This window comes from Cinclus cinclus, chromosome 3 (genome assembly GCF_963662255.1).
Source record: "Cinclus cinclus chromosome 3, bCinCin1.1, whole genome shotgun sequence".
Taxonomy (NCBI): Eukaryota; Metazoa; Chordata; class Aves; order Passeriformes; family Cinclidae; genus Cinclus; species Cinclus cinclus.
The window spans coordinates 37,503,150-37,521,538 of record NC_085048.1 but is presented as its reverse complement, the minus strand read 5'-3'; positions in this window follow the sequence as shown (position 1 = coordinate 37,521,538).

The following is an 18,389-nucleotide window of genomic DNA, read 5'->3' as shown; positions in this document are numbered from 1 at the left end:
ACGACAGATTGCTCAGATAATAAGAAAGGACACAAAGTGGACATAAACTGGTGCCTTTTGTTGGGTCTTGTCAAATTCCTGATAAGTATTAAGGTCATAGTGATAGATTCTCAGATATTTTGTAGTTCCTAGTGTGAGTAAAAGACCTGGGATCCCTTTATTATTTCATGAGTCAAATTCTTTCTTAGGTCAGTAGACTAGTAGAAATTCCTAAAAGGCTTAGATATACAAAACGATATAATCGAAACCAGGAGCACATCTTTATCGATGAAAACCTGTGAATTACTCCACCTATATCCAGTAGTATGGAGTGAGGAGGGGGGCCCTACCGTGTTCATCTACTTTATTGTTTTTTGTTGCTGTTCTATCAGATGTATTAAGTGCTTTCTTGGAATACACATATAGAGAAGAGTACTGTCATCATCTTGAATTCTACTTTATTTTTAGTTTAATATGCTATGGACCCCAAAAATTATGAGTCTTGCTTGATTGTTTTTATTTTTTTGGGTGTGTACCAGCAGAAAGAAAGGCTCAGGTGTATTGCAATTCATATACATCCTAGGCATGTATGCATCAGGCACCTGGAAGCTGCTTACTCTTGGGTGGGTGCACTGAGCATTTGGGTCAGGGAGATTTGGAAGTTAAGTTAGAAAGAAAAGAAATGGCATATGAACATCAGATATGCGATGTTTTTCATACAGCGTTCATATCATTATTCAAGTAAATTTATTCCTATATATACTATGCAGAAATCCTAATATTGGCCATCTGGACTAAAAAGCCGATTAAATATGAGTATATGATGGACCTCAGAGAAAATCACACTGGGGAGTTTTTCGATTGTATATTTCTCTCATGGAAAACACAGAACATTTGTGTTTCACTCTGAGATCTGACAGATAGATACATTTATTTATCGTGAATGATGCTTTTAAAATTGCAAGCTAGATTGCCCAGTATTACAGGGAATGGCTTTGTATGGAGCAGTCAAGCATAAGGAAAACAAATATAATGAAAATGAAAATGTTAGCCAGTGCTATTTTGCACATCTCCCCTAAAGAGGACAAACAGTTTTCTGAACACTAAAGGGCTTTGAAGGGCCTACTAAACAGTAATCTTGACAAAACAATTCCTTTACTTTTCATAGACTTAAAACTGGGATTTCTGTTCCTCTGTAAGTCTACTATGTTCTTATTTACCTATATTGATCCAAAACTTTTTCAATTTTAGAGCTAGAATCCTTACAGCTCCAACTTCAGATTGACTCACCAGTGCCAGTATTAGCAGCAGAATAGGTTGCTATATTTCATCTAAACACACTTTATCACATTTTTCTATTGCCCACATGACAGAACCTCCAAGAGCTTACTGCAGTTGCTCTGTTATGGACTGATTCTATGAAGTACTAGGCATCCCTTGGAAAAGTGCTCAGCATCCACAAACCCTGTGGGCAGAATGACAGTCGATCAGAATCTATCATAATCAGGTTCTTTGCCCATAATGTTGTAGCTTTTCTTCAGACTAAACGTGTATTGTCCTACAGCTGCAATATTGCCCCATAAGGAAATTATGGAGAAGTTTTTTAGCATTTGAAATGATAATATTGATGACCTCTGTGTTGTTATTTATTATATCTATTTGCAATGAAATAAGGTGCTGCAATCTGTGTTTAGGTCAGCATAACCCTCTATAGCTGCTGATGTACCTTACAGGAGAGCCAACCATTTTTTATTGCTTTGACTGTAATTTAGTAGAAAGGGCTAAAATTTTCTTCTAGGGAAGTTTACTTACCAGAAAGGGAAAAGAAACCCTAAATGTAAGTCCATCAAAGCATAATTTTCCCAGAGAACTCAAAATGGGAGGTAAAGGTGCACAAAAGTTGTTTTGTAAATAAACTAAGCTTAAGATGCAGAATGAGCAGAGAAGAAAAGGGACTTTGCTCTGTAAGAAGAAATCAGATTTTATTATTGTTTACCACCATATCAGTTGATTTTATTTTGGTTCAATTGCAAAATTGGGATGTTGGACAACTATAAATTTTCAATGGCAAATTTTCTTTATGATGGCAGTAACAAATTTTTTATAAGAACTGTGTTGAATATCAGTCACAAGGAATTTTGTAATGCAAATACTTTAATAGCAAGATCCACATGATTTTGTCCACTTACAGCCAACTTTCACATTCTGGAGTCCTCTTCAGATTCTGTAGAATTTTTCCAGAATATGATGAAAAATTTCTTTCTTGTCCATCACTGCTGTCTACAATGTGTTCTCTGAACACTTGTTAGAAAATTTATTTGACCATTGATACCAAAGATTCCTTCACAGGTTATGGACCATTTGCATAAAATTAATTTTGGAGGAACTAAAAAAAATCTGAATAGCCAAATCAAGCCTGAATCTATACATGTTATTATTGACAAAATGTGACTGCAGGTCTCTGGATCCATAGGTAATACCTCCCTCTCCCCATTAATATAGAATGATAGTCTGCTGTGGCAAATTACTGCTTAGTGTAGCCAGGCAAAAGGGATCCTGTGATTTTCAGTGTATAAAATATTTTGAATAAGACTGGAAAAAACCTTTGGAATATATCAAAACAGGCTATCAGCTACTACTGATTTGTAATGTTGGCTTTTTTCTTGTTTGTTTTAATTATCTTTACTAATTCTACAATTTTATGTTGCACAGACATCTCTGGATCACAGCACGAGGTGTCTTCTAAATTACAATGGCTGTTGGATAAAATTGTCACAACAGCATGTCATTAATAACCTTATTATAAATGACAAAATATTCTGAGTTGGAAGGACCCAGAAAGATCATTGAATCCAACTCTTAAGTGAACTGGCCCAATTGTAGAAGTTTAGTGTGATATACCTCAACAAAGGTATGTAATTGTGTTTCACACATGAGGAAGGAGGCAGAGGAGTTTTCATGTGCTGATTGAGATGTAGATATCTGAAAGGTGATACTGGACAACTCTTGCTGTGCTCCTGGAACAGTAGCACACAGGCTTTTCTTAGTGCATTAGCCACACTTGTAACATACACAGGACAATTTTTTTCAAAGGTTCAGTGTGACAGTACTCTGTATGCTAAACTTCTTTCCCTCTTCCATTTACATCCAGTTCAATGCTACACTTTTAATCTTCAAAGCTCTGTCAATATGGCTTTAGGCTAGTTGAGTGATTGCCCACCACAGAACAATGTGACTTTCCAGACAGTGATTTAGGAAATAAATATGTGCCTTTAAGGGTGCAAGGCAGAGTTAAAACTGAATTCAGAATTTTCTATTTGTACATGGAACACATTTAAAGAAGAAATGAAAATTACCTCTATAGTCTCCAAGACCAAGTGCCAAAGCTGAACTATTTGCACTCTCCTTTGGAAAATTTATATCATATTTGGGCAGGAAATGGCTAGAACTTTCCAGAAGCAGAATTGCAGTACGAAATGTTTTGGGAACTTTTTGATTGTTTTTTGTTTATTACTTTCTCAGCTTTACATAAGACTTTTATTTATTTTAAATATGTATTCTTTTCCAAACACACAGGCACAGAAGAGCTTCCCACGGAAATGGGGTTTATGATATTCAGCTCCCTTAAAATTACTGACAAAAATGCAGAAGCTTTCTAATACTGCTTATCTCTACAGATCTAGTCCTGACAGAATGATTAAAAAAACCCTATTGACTTCAGATAATGTTATCATTAAAGAAAGCTGGACAGAAATTACATCACTGTAAGGTCAAAATTATTATACATTATTTCAAAAAAACCTATTGTAAGTAATCAATAAATTAAATATATTTTTAAATCTTTCTGTAATGATTTACATTAAGGCAGAAGAAATTAATAACTATTTAAGGATGAACCATCTAGAAATTTGAAATTGGAAGATGTCATATATTCCATGTTTTTCCCAGAAAACAGGTAAAAGTAGCATAATTTTAACAGCACTGAAAGAGGTAATAGTAGAGTATCTGATACAAAATTCAAATATTATTTAAGTTACACTGAAAGAAATATACTGAGCAATATATAGTCTAATTGATGTAGCTACAAATCTCATAGAAACACAGCAAAGCATAGAAACACAGAATTTATGCATAATATGGTCATGTAAAAAATGCTCCCTGGTCTTCTGCAAGAGGTCAAGCTAGAACTGAAGACTGGGGTCAATGACCAGAAAAACATTATTTTCAGGCTGCCCTACAGCTGAGGTTGCACACAGTTTTTTGCACTGCTATACTGCCTATTCCACCAGGATTAGAGTTTGCCTGGACCTTTTCTCCACCCACTGGGTTCAAGTAAGGCTTTGTGAGCAGATAAAATGTAGCTGCTTGGTTATCAAGTGCACAAGTAGCAGCTGACAATAGTAATGCCTCCATGACTTAGGTATCAGGCAGATTTCAACAGGCAGCCAGTTAAGGCATGGAGATCAGGGGGTCCTTCTGTAGGTGGTGTATTACATCAAGTGGGTCCTTGTAAGGCTGAGCACTGGTGGTTTCTGAGTAGCCAAATTTAGAAAGAAATTTATGAAAGAAGTCATAACAGCCTCTCCATATAACATCACTCCATGGTCATAGTGGTGATAATCTGCAGCAAAAGAGTTAGATGCTTATAGTGTCTATATGTCACTAAAATAACAGCAAACAGTATTATTGCTTCAGACAATATCAGAGAGAAAATGGCTTGAGGATAATGAATGAATATTGTAACATTAACCCATGCTATATTTTAAAAACTAATTAGCATTGTGATTAAAGAGTTAATTAAAGGTAAAATGTTTCTCCAGTAAATTGTTTTGTGCATCTGATGGCATGAGATATGTCACTCAGACACCGGTTTACCCATAAAGCCTCTAAGTTTATGGCCTGCTTAGAACATTTGTAATCATCTGTCAAATATGTTTGGGTATTACTAAACATAACTCGTTGAAAGAGTTACTTTTACTTGAGTAAATGTCCATTCATTTTGTAATGTGACTGTTTCTAAACACGGACTTGGGCTTACGAATGCCAGGATTGTAAATTCTGAAACTAGCTGTAAGATGTTATCTCAAGGAATAAGGCAAGTTTTCTGTTGCCATCACTTTGTTTGATCAGAGCAGCACTGAGTCAGATCAAACAGATTGGTAGTAATGCCATTCTTTCCAGCCAGTTAACTGGTGTTGAATGACTCTAGGAAAGGTGGGAATGGGATGTGATTAATTGTTTTTTTTTGTTTGCTTGTTTGTTTTCTTTTTTGTTTGTTTTGTTTTGTTTAGATTTTTTTTGTTTTGTTTTATTTTTTGTTTTTTGATTTTTGTTTTATTTGGTAACATATGTAACAACAAAGTAGGTAAAATTTGTTAGCAAAATTCTTTAGCTTGCATGTGTTGAACTAATAAATGGACCCCTGGGTAAAGGCAGTTTGTGCATCTGGTGTAGTTTGGTTTTTTACTGCTCCATAGACTTTCTGCTACAGAAAGTTAAGAAAATAGCATGACTGCCTCGGGTTAAGTTAAACCTAATACAAAAGCAAAAGGTTCACTTATCCTTATGTGCACCACCCCAATGGTTTCTGCTTCCAGATGCCTCTGCTCTCTGTTCATAGCACAGAAAAATATGAACACTTCTTTTTTTCACATTTTTGGGGCTACATTTGTAATGCTGCATCCAATTTGGAACCTCCCAAAGCAAAAGACACGACAGAAAAATTGGAGGGAGTCCAGTGGAGGGCCACCAAGATAAATGAGGAGCTGGTGCGCAGGATATGTGAAGAGGTGGAGACAATGTTTTCGTTTTGGCTAGAAAAGAAAATAGTAGAATAACACTGAATTTATCTACTTTATAAAGGTAAGATTGTCCAGAAGAAAAGCTCCTATTCAGTCATAACAATAGGACACCACTCAAAGTTTCAGCATCTAAACCATATAATAGGGTTACGGAATCTTTAATTTTGGAGACATTTGAAACTTGTCTAAGCAAAAGTCTGAACAACATGATCTGAGTTAGAAATTACCACTTCATTGGGCAGGAGATTGCTCTAGATGAATTACAAATTTCCCCTCTAACTGAATTGTATTATATTTATGGAAAGCCTATCTATTCTTTGATTCGGAGTCTTCTTGTGCAAATCCTTGTGATACATGAGTTCCCAAGGAAAGTACCAGTGCTGATCTTACTTTGTGAAAGGATGCCATGTATAAGCTTCTTGATCATTAACACATCCAAGACTAGAAGACAGATCATGTCAAATGCTGTTTATGAATATAACCAAAATACTTGACACAAGTTTGTATTTCATTTAGAGCACAGGAAGGTACTTTTATTATTTTTATGGAACAAACAGCTTTTTGGCCCTTTACCATCTGCATAGAGATGTTAAATGCATTTCCTTTAAGATCTTTCATGCCTCACTGTGTTTGGATGAGGTCAGTGTTCATTCATTCCCAAATTCCATTGTTTCCCTTAGGACAATTCTTTCTTTCCTTATGAAGAATTTCATTTGCTGTATTCTACTGAAAAACCTGTAACTGTGATGTCTTTTTCCACCACAGAGAAAACATGTTGATGCCAGATATTCCCAAAACATTTAAGATTTTTAGCTATTCATAGTAGTCATGACTGGCTAACAAAGGTCAGATCTGAATTCAAACTGAGCAAAGTGAATAGATTTATTTAAAATGTTCTGGCATAGACTAGACATACTCTGTCTTGTCACTGATATTTTAGATGTGACCCTATATATCTCCTTTCTTTTGTGAAACACCAGAGTTTGATAAATGGACAATTTAAAGAGCTAAGTAATGTCCTGCCCTGCCTGCTATGAACACCACAATTAACCTGATTCATGGGACATGGGTGTCATGAAATACATTTTTTTGACAAGCACCCTAATTACTTATACTAACAGCAAGTCTGAAGAGGTCAGTTGAAACAAATCTGAACCCTATATATCATAAAGTTGGATGTAGTTTTCTCCACAGTTTGCCATTCTTTGGAGGACAAAATATTTTTTTGAATTTTCTAATTTATTTTTTTAACCTCAAATTTTATAATGTTTCAGATGAATTTGAGATTATGTATTTAAACCGAGCTATGTCTGGAATGGAAAATGAAGCTTTGGATTTTGGATAGGATACTGAGATATATATGTTAGAAATGAGAAAAGAACCACAGTGGTGTTGTCTTTATATTTTTTCTTTTTAAAATACAGTTCTAATATGTCTGTTTGCTACAGACATTTAATTTTTTATATATGTCATTGTAGTGCACATAGTATTTATTCTTTAACTGTCACAAAAATCAGAAACATGGTGTTTATGTTGCAGTCTCTTCCAATTCTTTCTGATTCTAAATCCTTTCTTAGACTAAAGAATTTTGTGTGTCAAGTAAAAGATAATGAGAAAAATAACAGAAAAAACCAAACATTTGTTTGTCCTTTTCAAAAGAGTTTTCATCAGCAGTGACACGTATTTGAAAGACTATACTCCAGCTTCCCTAAATCTCTACAGTTTTAGAATGGAATTTCCACTGGAGGCTCACTTGAATATGTAGAAAAATTTTTGAACTTTTAGCTATTCAATGACCCATAGAAACAATTTTGTGGTTTAGGTCCACTTCTTCATTTGCCAATATCTTTATCACCAAAACAAACAAAAATTTAGTAGCTGAAGTTAGTTCCCAAGAACCAGTCTGAATTGGCCCTCAGAATACATTTCAATCCATTATGATTATTTATAATTTGTCTTACAGCATACTGAAAGTATGATAGAAGGACAATTTGCTGCTTTTAAAGAAGAATTAATATTTAAAACACCCCAATGGATTTCTTAGGAAGAATGAAATACTCTTAAAGCTTGATTTTGACTCGGAGTGTTGCAATAAAATATCCATGACAACTGGTAGAAAGGTTAGATATATTAAATAATTTATTCTGAAAAAATATTTTATCATTTCTGTCTTTATTATTATAATCTGATATAATTACACTTAAATTATCGAATTATTAGCAGTGCATTCAGATCTTGGGCTATATATTAGCTTCAAAGTAGCTGAAATAAGAAATATAGAATACATTATGTATAAAGAAGGAACAGAAAAATTGTATGTGTAACAGTGAAGACAAGATGGAAGTATAGAAGGGAAGTATACAAAAAAATCAGTCTATGAAAATGAAACAGGCAGAAATCAAGACTGGAGAATAATTGGTTAGAGTGGACTTAGAGATTATTATCAACTATCTCAAAAAGACTTATTTTTTAATGTAATAAGATTACTCTCTTAAGCTATTTCTTTAATCCCAAAGTGAACACAAAAAAATCAAGATGCTGAATTTGTATATAGTTATGCTTACCTATGTGAGAGCCATAGTGAGTACTTGAAGGAGTGTTCACACAGCCCATTTGTATCATTCCTACAAAATATATTTGTGGAAAAGAATCATCGGTGTTTTAATTTGAACTACTTTAATTTTGAGGAAACTAAGAAAAATACTTCAGATTGAAAGTTAAAAATTAAGCTTTTTAAGCTGGATAAAGCAAAACATAATAAAGGAAAAAGGAACTCTAGATGGCAAGTATTTGCAACAAGGAGCTAGCCCTCGGGCAGGAAAACGCTGAATAATTTCTCTTTCTTGTGACCTACATCTCTATCCATTAGTGTTAATCTATGCATTAGTGTTAATCTTTGCATCAGCTCCTGGCAGGGTAATGGCAGAACCAGGCATATACCAGCAAGCAAATTACTGACAGGTATTACACCTATGGATTACACACTTTGATCCGCACCTGTTTGTTTTTTTTTTCACTTTTTTTGGTGTGAAGGTTCATGTTTCTAAATAGGTAGAGCACATTTTAAACACATTTTACTGCACTTTGATTTCCACTCTTTTTTACACAGGATATTTCAGGTTCTAACTCCAAAGAAATTTTGGACATTTCTTGCTAAAAAAAGACCCCTAAAATTTCATAAAACTCAATCAAAACCATGTGATACTAGAAGTTTGCATGGATAAAATAACTGATAATTTAAAACCATGTACTGTATGCAAAAATGCATATTTTTTCATGCCTGAATACCTACTGGTATATCAAGAGTCAGACAATTAGTTTTGTACCTGTTCTCAAGCATAATTTACTGTGAACACTGTAAATTTTTTACACTAGAAGGCATCCCACAGAGTTTGTGAATCCAATGCCTTTGCAGTTTTGTGTGATCTGAAGTTCGTACATGTTAGTTAGTCATTTTAGTATCAGAAAGTACTTAATAAATTTAATGCCTAAATAGGTGTTGCAAACTTTTTTCTAACATTGTGTTGGCACTTTTACAAGGCAATGTTAAGGTCTGATTATTGAAAGATGCTTCTGCCTGAGTTAAGGTGTAAATCAAATCATATGCCAAAGGCAATAGTATGGATTTTATATAATAGTAAATGTAAGAGATAGAAAAAAAAAAAAAAGCAGGAATGGGGTGTGGAGAGAGGAAGAAAGAGACGGAGAAGCAATGGAATAAATAGAAAGCTATTGCCACTCATGGATCCAAGACTGTAGAACTGTCTTCACCCTGGTCTTCTTAGTGGTGCGTGTTCTGGAGACATTCTTCTGGAAGTAGCAGTTTTATATAGTCCAAGTCCTGGGTATCCACAGGTTGGTTGTGGCCATTCCCATAACTTGGAGTGATACATTTATAAGAAATTGCTTCTTTTCCCACAGTCTTTCACAGTAGGAATTTTTTGTCTGGATGCATTAGGCAGGATGTGCTAACCAAAACTCACTTTCTTTAGGCCTGGAATTAGCACCTTCCCGTTACAAATTTGTCTTTTCTGTGCTTATCTCAAGTTCGCACTGTGGGGCTGGTCCTATGGCAAGTTTCTTCTGTGGCCTTGGCAGTGTTTGGGGAAATTGTGATTTTTAAGTCTCCTACTTAAGTCTTAGGTATAACCCAGTATATGAAGAGGCATGCTAAAGGATTCACTAACACACTGAATAGAACTCTCTGCAAACTCAAGTCCATGAGATACACGTTCTTGCACTAGGTTTTTAAAGTTGCTGGTGGCTGAGATAAGGAGATAGGAGACTACAGTGATCCTTAATCATGTAACTTCATAAACATTGAATTAATACTGATGGTCACATATCCTGTGATTCATATTACTGCTGGCTTAGGAACATCACAGTCACAGGAGGACTGTATCTTTCTAAAGTAGATATTGCTAAGCAGAGGAATTATGCTAGAATGTGTTAAGAGTTTAATAAAGACAAAACTCTTGCATGGGCATAATTGTTTCAGCTTGGGAAGCAAAATTTTACCCCAAATAAATGAAACAAATATCTTGTTATCAGAAATTATCATCTTCATCCCTGTCATGCAATGTCTGTGGAACTTATAAAAAAACCCAGACAACTAATATTCATGTTCCAATCACGGTGGATCACAACAAAAGCAGTTGTGAAATATAATCAGAACCCATCAAGAGTCATTGCATTGTAGTTCATTAGAAAATAGTTGATCAGTTTGTTTCAAGAAAGGAAAAGGATTTTATTTTTTACTATCATCTGCTCTGATTTCAATTTTTTTTCCCAAGTTTTTTTTGTCTTGTTCTTTCCTGCCCCACCAAGTATTCAAGATGGTCTTATTCCAACAAATCATTAAAATTTCTTTTCAAATTATTTTTTTTTTAATGAAGAAATTAAATAAAGTGTACCTAAAGGGTGGGGATTTTTGTATTCTTATTTTTTCAGTCTAGACTTTCATTACATGATACTCTATTTACATAGTTTTGCTATTTAAGAATGTACAAAGCTAGGACTGGTTCCAACCCACAATGATGTCATTTTTGCACTTCACTGAAACAAAAGTTGCAGTTCTGTACACCGTCACATCAACAATAAATGAGGCAAATTAATTCTGGTTTTTCTAAAAGGGAAAATACTTTAGAACATGAAAAACATGGATTTGACCAATTGATTTACACCCTGGAGATACATTATTGGCTGCAAGCATGTATGTGGTAAAGTGTGGAATGACGTCCATTGCCTTTGCATACAATAAACTACTTTTTGTTAACAGCAAACCAAAAGCTATAAAAACATATAACTGTCTATACTTGATAAGACAAAAGAAATATTTGCGTACTCTCCTGCCAGCAATGGTGAAACATGGAGGCCAGAAACAAATTAGTTGTGTATACATAAACATATTTAAACACCCCCCCCCCAAGTTAATAGTGATAGTTCTTCACAATATCCTCCACGCCTCTGAGAACTGAAATCTCAGTTATATCCTGAAACAATGGTCAAATTTTTGAATTACACTTTCCTTTCAGCTTTCCATGCACTTTCTCCAGTTAGCACACAAGTTCCTGTGGACTTTTAGCACTCCCACATCTTGAGCCAAGGAGCTTAACAGCTTAAGTACAGACTGTCAAGAAATACTTGCTTTTTTTCTATCAGAACTTGCTATCTACTGCCTTTCCCTGATGCTACTTTGTGATTGGCAAGGAACAGTGAGCAGCTGATCCCTCTTAAAGCTCCATATAACTATTGATGTTCTCTGGGCCACTCTTTGTTTAAAGGCACAGACTTGGCACTTTAATGTGTGTGTACAATTAATTACATTGAGAAGTGTTTATTTATTTATTCTTTAATTCATTTATATCTATATCTGTAAAAATAGACAATAAATATGTGGTTGCTTTAGAAATGCAAAAAGCAATCTTTCACAGAGATTAGATCCACGTCTTCTCAAGTTGCCTTTTCTCTTACAGACATTTTGTACTCCACAGGAAATAAAAAAGTCTATGGTCATCAGCGTATTACACTGCAGAAATAAGCTCTTTACTGACCTTAACCTGATGCATGTACTCTGTGCCAGTCACTCACCACAGTGCTGTAGAGGGAAGGAGGCATATTTTCTGTCTGTCTGGAGGCCATGAAACAAAACAGAAGCTGGATAACTTGCCATTTCTTTTTTGGTTTTTTCCCCCCAATGTGGCTGTCCTTTACCACATTTCATGATGAGTTGTTAGGATTAGCTAATATATTGGAGACTCGTTTTGCTCACTATGACCTATGTTTGCTCATTTAGTATTTTTTTGAGCTAAATTTTAAGCTTTAGTACTATTTCCCTGCTTTCTGTTAATGAGCAATAACATTTATATTTTGTACTGTTAAGAATTCAGGATAAGGAATAAGAATATGAAATATATTTTTTCTTCAACAAAAAAAAAGAGAAAAGAAAATAAAAACATAGAATCATTTATGTTGAAAAGGAGGTTTAAGATCATTGAATCCAATCATTAACCCACCACTGCCAAGTCCACCCCTAAACCACATCCCCAAATGCCATATCTACACCTCTTTAAAATACTTTGAGGGATTTGTGCTGTGGGCAACCTGCTCCAAAGCTTGACAATCCTTGTAACACAAAGTGTAGCCAAATTAGAAAAAGAAGACAAAACAACAAGCCAGAATATTTTCTTTAAAGATAGCCATCTATTTCTAGACACATATAAAATCATAATTTGTAAGACAGAGAATGTAAAGAATTTAGCCTCAAAGAGTTAACATAGAAATTTTTAAGCAATGATGATGATATCATAAAAGTCAAATTTCTCCTGAACTGAGACGGTTAATCTCACTTGAGATCACTCTCCCCTTCCTGGAATGGACCAGAGTCTCAATCCCACGGAGACTGAGCAGTTGAGAGATCAGTAATCTTGCTGCAAAGAATTCAGGTCTGAGCTCTGAAACGGAACTTGTACACAGCATAAAATATTGCTGGCTAACTTCCAACACATAAAGAGTCCCAAAGCTTTGATAGGAGCAGCAAAGAACTGACTTGCAGACAGCTAATGATTTGGTTTCCAGACAAACAAATCCATTTGGGAAATGGCAAAGCAACCATCTTTAAAAGGCCTTCAACAGTGTAGGTCACTATACCATATCTAATGGAAAGGTCACCTCTTAGGAAAGGTTAGAAAAGAGTGAGAGCTTTTCACTTTTTTCCTTCAGATCATTCCATTAAAATGGAGCACAAAAAGAAGAGAAGGAGATGGTTCAGTCACACAGATGCACATCCGGACTGTCTGGCTTATCAAGAGTGCTGAGCTTTAGCACAGAAAGATGTATGAACTGGGATGAAGGAGACATAAACACCACTACAAAATATGTGTTTTACTATTGCTGCAAAAACAGCAATTGAGCCTGGCTGCCTGATAACACCGTGGTCAGCAAATTTTTTTATTGGCTATTAAAAAAAGGGGGTGATTTCTACTAGGGACATTTTGAATGTTCCTGTTTTAATTGGCCCTTAGTTCACAGTTCATTCTATACTTCTTCCTACTTTTTGCCCTGACACCAGAAAATCAGAAAAGCTATCTCTTTGCTAAGGTAAGAGGATAAAAAATCCCAGCCTACCCTGCCCCTATGTACACTACAGCAATTTTTGCCTTACAGTAACTATGCAATTAGAAAGTGAATCTCCTTATTAGTTCCAGGTCCAGAAAATTTTTTAATGAAAAGCCTCTTAGGTGATAAAATAAAAATGGGCCAAATCCATGGCAAAGATATGCATTTGCATAGTCTTTTGCTGAATCTTTTATGTGTTTTGCCAGCATTCATTCACAGACCATTTTTTATTAGTGAGTAATTTTTATTATTGATTTTTTAATTATTTATTCCAGATAGTAAGGGTAATTTCCCCATCATACAAAATCAGTTTCTTGCATTATACTCGTATGATAGTGGTATTATCTTTTGCTGCTGTTTTAGAGAGTATTCTGAGTGTTTTGATATACATGGTCCTCATTTTTTTCAAACTCATAACTCATCAACTGCTTTTGCTCAGTATCTGGTAATTTTGGATCTTTGTAAAGATCTTACATTTTATCTGCAATAATACTAATCCTGTGCAGTTTCAGACAAGAGAAGTAAAAAAGAGGATAAGAAATTTTTTTCCTTCATTCTTTATGATGAATACTGGTTTATGTTACAACTTTACTCATGGAAGGCAAGAGCAAGCCAAAAGGGCTTCATATATTGCAATTCACAAGATTTCTTCATTTTAATTCATCAAGAAATAGGAATTTTCTCTCACTTGTTATGCATTTATACTTCAATCTCTATTTGATGAAAAGAGGTATTTGTTTTAAAGACAAATTAAAAGAAAAAAAAGATAAAAAGAAAGGAAGTTGAAAGTTGTGATTATTTTTAATAACTAGAAAGCTGATATAGCTTGTGGCTTATAGATTCTTCAAGGAAGATTTTTAAAATTTATTTATATAGCTTCAATATCAAGGACAATTTTTGGTTAGTTTATATAATATGGGAATGCTATATTATATCTTCTTGAGAATCTGGAGTATATGTGACCAGGATAATAAGAGCGAAATCTTTTGAGTATTTACTCCTTGACCATAAGATTTCTTCTCCTTTATTCCTTATGTTACTTCAGATTTGAAAACATTGAAACAAAAAGACTAAAGGTTTTTCACTAAATAATATTCTTAGTGGGAAGGGTGTCAGAAAGGAAAATAAATTGCAAATTTGTGTAATTTAAATGTTCTTTTTCAATGGTCATTTTTACTTAGAGAATATTTTAATAGCAATAATTATGAAAACTTTCTGCCATTTAATAATTTTCTAATGTTAACCAGGTTTTCTTATTCAAAATCCACTTTTTTCCAGTGAGAATTTTCGGGAGCTGGAATTTACTTTAATCAAGAAAATTACTTTTGAATTCCCAATGGAGAATTCTCATGTAATAGCATTAGATAAATAAATTATGCATTATTATTTGAATTTCATATAATCATAAATATGTAATTTCTTTATGAAAGCAACAAGTATACTTTGAATTTCAAATAGCAGTTTGACTCCAATACTTTGCATTATGCTAGTTATTTATGTCCTTTATACACATGAAGTGTAGATTACTTTAAGAAATATTATAGGTGGATACAGACTGAAAAATCTCTTCATTGGAAATACTGGCAGACGAATTGTAATTTCTATGAAAATTAACACTAATGTATATCAAACACACTAATATATTTAGAAAATACATGCAAAAGAGCTCTAGATTTGAAGTGAAAATCTGTACTCCTCATTCAATTAAAACTGGTTTCTGCACTCTTCAAGCAAGTGCATCTTCCTGCATGAGATGTACAAATACTTGATACACTTTAGTTTCCAGATTCATCACAAAATCATAGAATGGCTTAGGTTGGAAGAGACCTTAAGGATCATCAAGGTCCAACACCCCTTCCATGGGCTGGGACACCTTTCACTAAACCAGTGTATGGGGTTTTCATGGCCAAGCTTTAGTAGTGGTGGGGAGGGCTACAGGAGTGGCTTTTGTGAGAAGCTGCTAGAAGCTCCCTCAACGTCCATTCCTCCAGCAGAGGCAATCCCTGGGAGATCTAAAGACGGACCTGCTGCTGGGCAAGGCTGGCTGGGACAATCAGAAATGGTGGTAACCATTCTGTTATAACATTTAAGAAAAAGATTTAAGGACAAGAAAAAAGAAAGCTGTTGCTCAGCTGTATTTGTAGCCAAAGAAGAACAGAGTGAGAATATGTGAGAGGAACAATTATGAAGATGACAAGTTCAGTGGAGAAGGAGCGGGAGGAGGTATTCCAGGTATGGGGCTGACATTCTCCTGCAGCTCATGTTGCAGACCATGATGAAGCAGCTGTACCTCTGCAGCCCACAGGGGACCACAGAAATTCAGGGGTCCACATGCAGCCTGTGGAGGAGACCCACACTGGAGCAAGTGGGTCCTTATCTCAACTCATGAGCCCTTCATTATATTTTCTCTTCTCTGTCTAGCTGTGGGACAGAGTCAGAGGGCAGTGGGTGCCTGGTATCCAGTCACTGCCAACCCAGTACAACCAAGTTGCTCAAAGCCCCATCCAAACTGACCTTGAGCACTTCCAGAGATGCCTGGACAAGAGTAAATAACCCTACAGTAAATTTAGAGACTTTACTTCCCACTCACTCAGACTGCTTCAGCTAAATGATTGAGACAACATAAAAGGTTCCTCTCTTTAAGTTTCTTTTTCTTTCAAATAATTTCCCAAGAAATGCAGATGATGGTCCTTCAGCGTCATCCTGGACAAATTTGGTTTCTTTAAGTGGTTATTCAAACCAGTCTTTGCACTAAGTTTTATTGAAATTACGGTGTTACTCATGAGCTACCATTTCCCCTGGAGACTATTAAATCCTATATGGCATAGGTTTGAACTCTCAGTGGGAAAGAAAGGGAGGGATGAGAGTACTACTTATCTTTTATGTCAAACATTGATTCTTTTATTTGCATTTTCTATATTATTTGAACATTTTTTGATGTTATTGCTGGTGATAACAAAGAGAATGGGGAAGAGATAAGATTGTATTTACTCCTTACTGTTTTAGCCATAACTGTGAGCATTAGTTGATGCTTTATTTCACAGTGTCATTGTTTCAGCAACTTTCTGCATCTGTTTTTTTTTTTGTTGCTGTTGATTTTTTTCTTCCTTGTCAGAACTATCGATTTTGTCTTTGCTCTGCATTATTTAGGAATCAATATATAACTTTATGAAAATATTAAATTATTTGAGTTTAAGTTTTGTGATCTAAGCCACGGATGTAACTTTCTAATATGACATTACTTCTTTATTCCCTCAGTAAATTTCACTGTGGTTTATTGCCATTGCTGCTTTTACTGGTATTAGAAAATTGAATATTAAAATGTCATCTTATGGTCTTCTGTTATGCTTGAAAGTTTTTACCTCTGTTCTTTGAACAAGATAGTTGATTCTTCAAAGAATTCCATTAGTGATTGTAAATTGTTTCTGAATTTAAAACTATTGCATCATATCTTTACCTCTTTTTTTTTTTTTTTTTGTCAGTCAACAGGGAAAGTTATAAATTTAAACTATATTTGGGCAACAACGACCCATTATAGATCCTGTGTAGCTTAGCGTCCCTATCTCAATTTCCCAAGAAGAAACCTTACATAGTATTGGAATTAACTATGCTGCAAACCTGATCAGCAATTTAGCAATAATATAATAAGACATAAATTAATATCCAAGATCTCTAACAGAGCTGTTAAGAAAATTGTAATTGTTTTTCTTGAAGATACTTGCCTCTTTTCTTTAGCTAAAACAACTCATTTAGCAAATCTGGGAGTTTTGTACTTCCAATACCCAGCATTTTCTATGTGATGCCAAAGTTTCTCCCCCAAGCAACGAAGACCCGTGGTAGGGGACTGATCTGTGTTTCTACACTGTGACCAATAAAAGACAATGGGAATAAAAGAAATAAATAATATATTTTGTGAGTTACTTCAGGGAAGGATAAAGTTGGAGTATTTTTATTGAATGTTTATATGCACCTTAAAATTTTCCTCAGCCATATTTGCTATTAACCTTGAAAGTTTAGAAAATTATTTGTGTATATTTAGAAGATGTAAAATTTATTAAAATAATTTATACTCACCTTTTTTAAATCTGACCTTCTTTCTTTTGTTATATATATGCTTTTATTATATATATGACTCTGCCTTATTTAGTGTGCTACAGAGTTTAAAGGAGCCCTTAATTTATGGTCTCAAAGACAGAGTGAATTATTGTAACAAGGATTCTGTACAGTTGAACATGGTCTATTCATGAACATGAACATGTTTTCTACAGTTTCATTATTCCCTTGCTAATGCTGTGAGTTTTCCCGTTTTTTGGATGTGATGGGACGTCCCGTCCTGTATTTCAGGTTAGACACAGAACATCAATTTTTTTTCTAATGTGAGTTTAAAATTAATCTTATATTTTCAACTATGAAAGAAAATGTTTCTGCAAAGCAGACATGTTTTAAGAATAATTTTAATTATCAAATGCATATACCACAAAGAGTGGAAACTCACATTTCTCGGCATACTTTTTTTTCTCTTATTGGCATATGAAAAGTCAGGATTCGCATTGCAGATTCATCACACTTTACTTTTAGTATACAAACTGTAGGTTAAACTCATAAATGCAGCTCAAGGAGAAAAAACAAAAGTCAATATTAATTTCAAATCTAGAAAAAATATTTTTTTTAAATTTTAGATCTTCTGCCACATTTTAAATGTAATTTACAGTCATATAGTTGAAACTTAATGTAAAACATTTGCTCTTCTTTAACTGCTTTCCTTAAGGACAACAAGACTTCTAGATGAACTGTACCAAGAACTGAAGTAAACTTTAACCACTACAGTGTACTTCTAGTTATTTATGTTCCTTGACCATGACAAGTTTGTAAATGACACTAAAACCTGAAACTGCATCCATGTCTAGCTACGTTTCCAAGCTGAAGGAGCTTCCTGGACCAAATTAAAACTGCAGCTTGGAACTCCACATTAAGCTAGGAAGTCTCTATCCC